Raw genomic sequence first — 9,777 nt, forward strand, 5'->3', positions numbered from 1 at the left:
CAGGTATAAATCAGAGCACTGAGAAGACAGATGCCGGTATAAATCAGAGCACTGAGAAGACAGATGCAGGTATAAATCAGAGCACTGAGAAGACAGATGCAGGTATAAATCAGAGCACTGAGAAGACAGATGCAGGTATAAATCAGAGTACTGAGAAAACAAATGCAGGTATAAATCAGAACACTGAGAAGACAGATGCAGGTATAAATCAGAGCACTGAGTAGACAGATGCAGGTATAAATCAGAGCACTGAGAAGACAGATGCAGGTATAAATCAGAGTACTGAGAAAACAGATGCAGGTATAAATCAGAACACTGAGAAGACAGATGCAGGTATAAATCAGAGTACTGAGAAAACAAATGCAGGTATAAATCAGAACACTGAGAAGACAGATGCAGGTATAAATCAGAGCACTGAGAAGACAGATGCAGGTATAAATCAGAGCACTGAGAAGACAGATGCAGGTATAAATCAGAGTACTGAGAAGACAGATGCAGGTATAAATCAGAGCACTGAGAAGACAGATGCAGGTATAAATCAGAGCACTGAGAAGACAGATGCAGGTATAAATCAGAGTACTGAGAAAACAAATGCAGGTATAAATCAGAACACTGAGAAGACAGATGCAGGTATAAATCAGAGCACTGAGAAGACAGATGCAGGTATAAATCAGAGTACTGAGAAAACAAATGCAGGTATAAATCAGAACACTGAGAAGACAGATGCAGGTATAAATCAGAGCACTGAGTAGACAGATGCAGGTATAAATCAGAGCACTGAGAAGACAGATGCAGGTATAAATCAGAGTACTGAGAAAACAAATGCAGGTATAAATCAGAACACTGAGAAGACAGATGCAGGTATAAATCAGAGCACTGAGAAGACAGATGCAGGTATAAATCAGAGCCCTGAGAAGACAGCTGCAGGTATAAATCAGAACACTGAGAAGACAGATGCAGGTATAAATCAGAACACTGAGAAGACAGATGCAGGTATAAATCAGAACACTGAGAAGACAGATGCAGGTATAAATCAGAGCACTGAGAAGACAGATGCAGGTATAAATCAGAGCCCTGAGAAGACAGATGCAGGTATAAATCAGAGCACTGAAAAGACAGATGCAGGTATAAATCAGAGCACTGAGAAGACAGATGGAGGTAAAATCAGAACACTGAGAAGACAGATGCAGGTATAAATCAGAGCCCTGAGAAGACAGATGCAGGTATAAATCAGAGCCCTGAGAAGACAGATGCAGGTATAAATCAGAGCCCTGAGAAGACAGATGCAGGTATAAATCAGAGCCCTGAGAAGACAGATGCAGGTATAAATCAGAGCCCTGAGAAGACAGATGCAGGTATAAATCAGAGCCCTGAGAAGACAGCTGCAGGTATAAATCAGAACACTGAGAAGACAGATGCAGGTATAAATCAGAACACTGAGAAGACAGATGCAGGTATAAATCAGAACACTGAGAAGACAGCTGCAGGTATAAATCAGAGCACTGAGAAGACAGATGCAGGTATAAACGCTACATACTGGGTTTTCTAAAATAGCAACAAATGAAGGATACACCTATCACTTTCTTGTATATGGTATATTCTACAGTCCACGCCTTAATTAAAAAAAAGAGTGATCCATTCATGTATTTGACAGGTTAGGGGTCAATTCCATTTGAATTTGAGTCAATTCAGAATGTAAACATAATTCCAATTCCAAATTGTCCTAATTTAAAGGATTGAAGAGAGTTGGAATCAGAGTTTCAGTGTAGTTCCTGACTTTACTTGGAATTGAAATGGAATTGAGGCCAACCCTGATTTCTTTCTCTGACAGGAACGTTGGTAATATTGCATAGAAAAAGGACCAGATCCAAGGTCTGTGAAAAATAGCCTTGGAATAGGGTGCCATTTGGGATACAGACACAGTCTTTCCCAGTGGACCATCTGGATCACCACAACACCTAGCACTCTCGCCTCACACTGACTGGGATGGGTCTCTCTCTCGCCTCACACTGACTGGGATGGGTCTCTCTCTCGCCTCACACTGACTGGGATGGGTCTCTCTCTCGCCTCACACTGACTGGGATGGGTCTCTCTCTCGCCTCACACTGACTGGGATGGGTCTCACTCTCGCCTCACACTGACTGGGATGGGTCTCTCTCTCGCCTCACACTGACTGGAATGGGTCTCTCTCACACCTCACACTGACTGGGATGGGTCTCTCTCTCGCCTCACACTGACTGGGATGGGTCTCTCTCTCGCCTCACACTGACTGGGATGGGTCTCTCTCACACCTCACACTGACTGGGATGGGTCTCTCTCTCGCCTCACACTGACTGGGATGGGTCTCACTCTCGCCTCACACTGACTGGGATGGGTCTCTCTCTCGCCTCACACTGACTGGAATGGGTCTCTCTCACACCTCACACTGACTGGGATGGGTCTCTCTCTCGCCTCACACTGACTGGGATGGGTCTCTCTCTCGCCTCACACTGACTGGGATGGGTCTCTCTCACACCTCACACTGACTGGGATGGGTCTCTCTCTCGCCTCACACTGACTGGGATGGGTCTCTCTCTCGCCTCACACTGACTGGGATGCGTCTCTCTCTCGCCTCACACTGACTGGGATGGGTCTCTCTCTCGCCTCACACTGGCTGGGATGGGTCTCACTCTCGCCTCACACTGACTGGGATGGGTCTCTCTCTCGCCTCACACTGACTGGGATGGGTCTCTCTCTCGCCTCACACTGACTGGGATGGGTCTCTCTCTCGCCTCACACTGGCTGGGATGGGTCTCTCTCTCTCGCCTCACACTGGCTGGGATGGGTCTCTCTCTCTCGCCTCACACTGGCTGGGATGGGTCTCTCTCTTGCACCTCACACTGACTGGGATGGGTCTCTCTCTTGCACCTCACACTGACTGGGATGGGTCTCTCTCACGCCTCACACTGACTGGGATGGGTCTCTCTCTCGCCTCACACTGACTGGGATGGGTCTCTCTCTCTCGCCTCACACTGGCTGGGATGGGTCTCTCTCTTGCACCTCACACTGACTGGGATGGGTCTCTCTCTTGCACCTCACACTGACTGGGATGGGTCTATCTCACGCCTCACACTGACTGGGATGGGTCTCTCTCTCGCCTCACACTGACTGGGATGGGTGTTAGAAATACCAATAATCTCTGAAATCCACATCTAAAACCTAACGTTATGCGTCACATGCTTGACTATGTTCTGGGGGAAGATTTTAAAAGAAACAAGTCTTCACCCCCCTAAACAGAAACTCTCTGTGGGTTTCAGGCCAGTCTGTACTAATTGTCCCCTCACCTAAACAGAAACTCTCTGTGGGTTCCAGGCCAGTCTGTGTTAATTGTCCCCTCACCTAAACAGAAACTCTCTGTGGGTTTCAGGCCAGTCTGTGCTAATTGTCCCCTCACCTAAACAGAAACTCTCTGTGGATTTCAGGCCAGTCTGTGCTAATTGTCCCCTCACCTAAACAGAAACTCTATGTGGGTTTCAGGCCAGTCTGTGATAATTGTCCCCTCACCTAAACAGAAACTCTCTGTGGATTTCAGGCCAGTCTGTGATAATTGTCCCCTCACCTAAACAGAAACTCTCTGTGGATTTCAGGCCAGTCTGTGATAATTGTCCCCTCACCTAAACAGAAACTCTCTGTGGGTTTCAGGCCAGTCTGTGATAATTGTCCCTCAACTGCGAAATCATCCAAATGATCAGTGACGAAAACTCTGCGTCACGGAACAAAGTTCCTCGTTAGTTTTCACATCCCACAGCCTGTTGACAGACGATATCAGTTATGTTACATGTGTCTGTCCACGAGAGATTAGAAATACCATTGTTCCCAGTTTGAGTTCTATGACAATGGTTTACACTGTCCTAATCTGAACTGGGGAGAGGACTGGGGACGAGTGATGGAGTCTCTGTCCCATATGGCACCCTATTCCCTATGTAGTACACTACTTTTGACCAAAGCCCTCCTCAGTCAAAAGTGGGGAACTATATCTTGGGACGTACCTAGAGTCTCTTGTTATCTTGTCCCTTCCTAGTGACAATTTAATAGTCTCTGTGACTTGGTTCATACAGGTGGTACCTAGAGTCTCTTGTTATCTTGTCTCTTCCTAGGGACAGTTTAATAGTCTCTGTGACTTGGTTCATATAGGTGGTACCTAGAGTCTCTTGTTATCTTGTCTCTTCCTAGTGACAGTTTAATAGTCTCTGTGACTTGGTTCATACAGGTGGTACCCAGAGTCTCTTGTTATCTTGTCCCTTCCTTATGACAGTTTAATAGTCTCTGTGACTTGGTTCAAATAGGTGGTACCCAGAGTCTCTTGTTATCTTGTCCCTTCCTAGTGACAATTTAATAGTCTCTGTGACTTGGTTCATACAGGTGGTACCTAGAGTCTCTTGTTATCTTGTCTCTTCCTAGTGACAGTTTAATAGTCTCTGTGACTTGGTTCATACAGGTGGTACCCAGAGTCTCTTGTTATCTTGTCCCTTCTTAGTGACAGTTTAATAGTCTCTGTGACTTGGTTCATACAGGTGGTACCCAGAGTCTCTTGTTATCTTGTCCCTTCCTATTGACAGTTTAATAGTCTCTGTGACTTGGTTCATACAGGTACAACACATCTGATACTTTTTTAGTTTGAGTTTGTGTGCATTTTCCCCCAACCTTTTGCAGTTAAAACATTGTGGTTCTTTGTATCAAGACGTATGTGTTAAATGTGTTACACCACCTGGGTGAACCTGGCCTATAAGGTCAATGTATCATTTTAACTGGTCCACCTATCCATTGTTATTGTTTTATACACATTAGTCAGTAACCTCCAGTATAGCTCACAATTGCATATGTTAGAATACAATGTCAATCACTCTGTCACTATATCCTCTCATTGACCCACATGGTCAAATGAAACACAAGCAAATCTAGTTGCACACTTCTTCATGAAGGCACCATTTTCTTAAGTGCAGAAATCGTACATGTACAAAGACATCAGTTAAGCTGGCCAGAGACAACCGCTGCCGATGGGGGGATACAGCTTGCTTTACTTTGCTGTTTTATATGAGAGCATGTATAGTTAGTGACCCATGTAGACTTGACTGTGAGCATGAAATCATGGAGCCTTAAGTGGGCCAAGGAGAAGAAGAAGCATCAGTAGTTTACAGTCTCTGGAGGACCAAGGAGAAGAAGAAGCATCAATAGAGTTTACAGTCTCTGGAGGACCAAGGAGAAGAAGAAGCATCAGTAGAGTTTACATTCTCTGGAGGACCAAGGAGAAGAAGAAGCATCAATAGAGTTTACAGTCTCTGGAGGACCAAGGAGAAGAAGAAGCATTAATAGAGTTTACAGTCTCTGGAGGACCGAGGAGAAGAAGAAGCATCAATAGAGTTTACAGTCTCTGGAGGACCAAGGAGAAGAAGAAGCATCAATAGAGTTTACAGTCTCCGGAGGACCAAGGAGAAGAAGAAGCATCAATAGAGTTTACAGTCTCTGGAGGACCAAGGAGAAGAAGAAGCATCAATAGAGTTTACATTCTCTGGAGGACCAAGGAGAAGAAGAAGCATCAATAGAGTTTACAGTCTCTGGAGGACCAAGGAGAAGAAGAAGCATCAATCGAGTTTACAGTCTCTGGAGGACCAAGGAGAAGAAGAAGCATCAATAGAGTTTACATTCTCTGGAGGACCAAGGAGAAGAAGAAGCATCAATAGAGTTTACAGTCTCTGGAGGACCAAGGAGAAGAAGAAGCATCAATAGAGTTTACAGTCTCTGGAGGACCAAGGAGAAGAAGAAGCATCAATAGAGTTTACATTCTCTGGAGGACCAAGGAGAAGAAGAAGCATCAATAGAGTTTACAGTCTCTGGAGGACCAAGGAGAAGAAGAAGCATCAATAGAGTTTACAGTCTCTGGAGGACCAGTGACTTTCAACGTGGCACCGTTGTAGGATGTCACCTTTCCAAAAGTCAGTCCGTCAAATTTCTGCCCTGCTGCCCCGTTCAACTGTAAGTGCTGTTATTGTGAAGTGGAAACATCTAGGAGCAACAGCGGCTCAACCCCGAAATGGTAGTCCACACAAGCTCACAGAACGGGACCGCCGAGTGCTGAAGTGCGTAGAGCGTAAAAATTGTCTGTCCTCAGTTGCAACACTCACTACCGAGTTCCAAACTGCCTCTGGAAGCAACGTCAGCACAATAACTATTTGTCGGGAGCTTCATGAAATGGGTTTTCATGGCCGAGCAGCTGCACACAAGCCTAAGATCACCATGCACAATTCCAAGCTTTGGCTGGAATGGTGTAAAGCTTGCCGCCATTGGACTCTGGAGCAGTGGAAACGCATTCTCTGGAGTGATGAATCACGCTTCACCATCTGGCAGTCCGACGGACGAATCAGGGTTTGGTAGATGCCAGGAGAACACTACCTGCCCCAATGCATAGTGCCAACTGTAAAGTTTGGTGGAGGAGGATTAATGGGCTAGGGCTGTTTTTCATGATTCGGGCAAGACCCCTTAGTTACAGCGAAGGGAAATCTTAACGCTACAGCATACAATGACTTTCCGAAACGATTCTGTGCTTCCAATTTTGTGGCAACAGTTTGGGGAAGGTCCTTTCCTGTTTCAGCATGACAATACCCCCGTGCACAAAACGAGATCCATAAAGACATTTTTGTCAAGTTTGTAGAACTTGACTGGCCTGCACAGAGCCCTGACTTCAACTCGATCGAACACCTTTGTGATCAATTGGAACGCAGACTGTGAGCCAGGCCTAATTGCCCAACATCAGTGCCAGACCTCACTAATGCTCTTGTGGCTGAATGGAAGCAAGTCCCCGCAGCAATGTTCTAACATCTAGTGGAAAGCCTTCTCAGTAGAGTGGAGGCTGTTATAGCAACAAACGGGGACCAACTCCATATTAATGCCCATGATTTTGGAATTAGATGTTCGACGAGCTGGTGTCCACATACTTTTGGTCATGTACTGTACAGTTTTGGACTTTTAAATTAATTGTATATAGCCATTGATTCTTGAAATAACATAATTTATAAATGCCTCATGAGCTTAGTTCAACTTTCTTACCCTATCAGAACCCAACATATAACCTTGTTTAACTCCATTGTTTGGTAACAATAATTGTAAACAAACACTGTATCGCTTCAAAACAAAAAAGTGACGTGGTGACCGTTTTGCCTTTGGTTGAATCCCAGAGTTCCCCTTCGATTGGTCGCGGTCCAGAGTCACGACCCGACCAGGACCTCAATAATGTGGTCCAGAGTCACGACCCGACCAGGACCTCAATAATGTAGTCCAGAGTCACAACCCAACCAGGACCTCAATAATGTAGTCCAGAGTCACGACCCGACCAGGACCTCAATAATGTAGTCCAGAGTCACGACCCAACCAGGACCTCAATAATGTAGTCCAGAGTCACGACCCGACCAGGACCTCCTTAATGTAGTCCAGAGTCACAACCCGACCCGGACCTCCTTAATGTAGTCCAGAGTCACGCCCCGACCCGGACCTCCTTAATGTAGTCCAGAGTCACGCCCCGACCCGGACCTCAATAATTTAGTCCAGAGTCACGAACCGACCAGGACCTCAATAATGTAGTCCAGAGTCACGACCCGACCAGGACCTCCACATGGGGCGGCAGGTAGCCTAGTGATTAGAGCGTTGGGCCGGCAACTGAAAGGTTGCTAGATCAAATCCCCGAGCTGACAAGGTAAAAATATGTTGTTCTGCCCCTGAACAGGCAGTTATCCCACTGTTTCTAGGCCGTCATTGTAAATAGGAACTTGTTCTTAACTGACTTGCCTAGTTAATGAAAATGTAGTCCAGAGACCTGACTGGGTGAATTTTTTAAAGATACTTTTTGAAGAGGTAGGGTTTCAGGTGCTTTCAGGAAGATGGGCAGGGACTCTGCTGTCCAAGCTTCAGGTGGAAGCTGGTTCCACCATTGGGGTGCCAGGACAGAGAAGAGCTTGGACTGGGCTGAGTGGGAGCTGCCCTCTCTTAAGGGTGGAAGTGCCAAGAGACCCGAGATGGCAGAACGGAGTGCTCGGGTTGGTGTGTAGGGTTTGAGCATAGCCTGAAGGTATGGAGGGGCAGTTCCTCTTGCTGCTATGTAGACAAACACCATGGTCTTGTAGTGGATGCGAGGTTCGACTGTAAGCCAGTGGAGTGTGAAGAGAAGCGGGGTGTCATGGGAGAACTTGGGTCGGTTGAAAACCAGATGGGCTGCAGCGTTCTGGCACACCCCTTTTCCTATACCTATTTAGGGTTTTGGCATTATGGGTCAGCTAGGACTCAGGTATTTTTCATTAAAACATTGTATTTAACCTTTATTTAATTAGGCAAGTCAGTTAAGAACAAATGTGTATTTACAATGACGGCCTAGGAACAGTGGGATAACTGCCTGTTCAGGGGCAGAACGACAGATTTTTACCTTGACACCCTTCTAGCAACCTTTCGGTTACTGGCCCAATGCTCTAACCACTAGGCTACCTGCCGCACCAAGTTACCATACATTATGGGTCAGCTAGGACTCAGGTATGGTGTTATCATACATTATGGGTCAGCTAGGACTCAGGTATGGCGTTATCATACATTATGGGTCAGCTAGGACTCAAGTATGGAGTTACCATACATTATGGGTCAGCTAGGAATCAGGTATGGCGTTATCATACATTATGCGTCAGCTAGGACTCAGGTATGGAGTTACCATACATTATGGGTCAGCTAGGACTCAGGTATGGCGTTATCATACATTATGGGTCAGCTAGGACTCAGGTATGGAGTTACCATACATTATGGGTCAGCTAGGACTCAGGTATGGCGTTACCATACATTATGGGTCAGCTAGGACTCAGGTATGGCGTTATCATACATTATGGGTCAGCTAGGACTCAGGTACGGAGTTACCATACATTATGGGTCAGCTAGGACTCAAGTATGGCGTTTTGAAACGCTATGATCCCTTATTAAATCCACTGAAACCAGTGTAGATGAAGGGGAGGAGACACGTTAAACAAGGATTTTTAAGCCTTGAGACATGGATTGTGGATGTGTGCAATTCAGAGTGTAGACAAGACAAAAGATTTAATAAGTGGCTTTGAACGGGGTATGGTAGTAGGTGACAGGCCCACTGGTTTGTGTCAAGAACTGCAACACTGCTGGGTTTATTTAATTTGTTTACAATGCATTCATCTTAAGATAGCTAGGTGGGACAACCACATCTCAGTCACAGTAAGAACATTTGTCCTCAGTAAAGTAGCTATCAGAGCTAGAAAGGGCGGGGGGATTATTTAAGAAATTCTTTGAAGAGGTGGGGTTTCAGGTGCTTTCGGAAGACGGGCAGGGACTCTGATGTCCTAGCTTCAGGTTTGATGGCACAAGCGGGGAGCTCAGCCAACAGAGAGTTGTAATAGTCCTTTCTAGAACCCGACTGCGACGACCCTGATGGAGAAATTGTACAATGATTGCTCTGCAAGTTGAAAGCCCGAGCTCTCCATCACCATACGTGGCATTTACAACAGATTGTTGGACATCTATGAACACACTGTCATACATCACTACAATAAGCCATCACATTGTCACAACACAACTGATTGGCCAAGAGTGTGCAAAGCTGTCATCAAGGCAAAGGGCTGGCTACTTTGAAGGATCTAAAATCTAATATATATTTTGATTTGTTTAACACTTTCTTGATTACTACATGATTCAATATGTGTTATTTCATAGTTTTGATGTCTTTACTATTATTCTACAATGCAG

The sequence above is a fragment of the Salvelinus fontinalis genome, chromosome 1 (assembly GCF_029448725.1).
Source record: "Salvelinus fontinalis isolate EN_2023a chromosome 1, ASM2944872v1, whole genome shotgun sequence".
NCBI classification, from domain to species: domain Eukaryota; kingdom Metazoa; phylum Chordata; class Actinopteri; order Salmoniformes; family Salmonidae; genus Salvelinus; species Salvelinus fontinalis.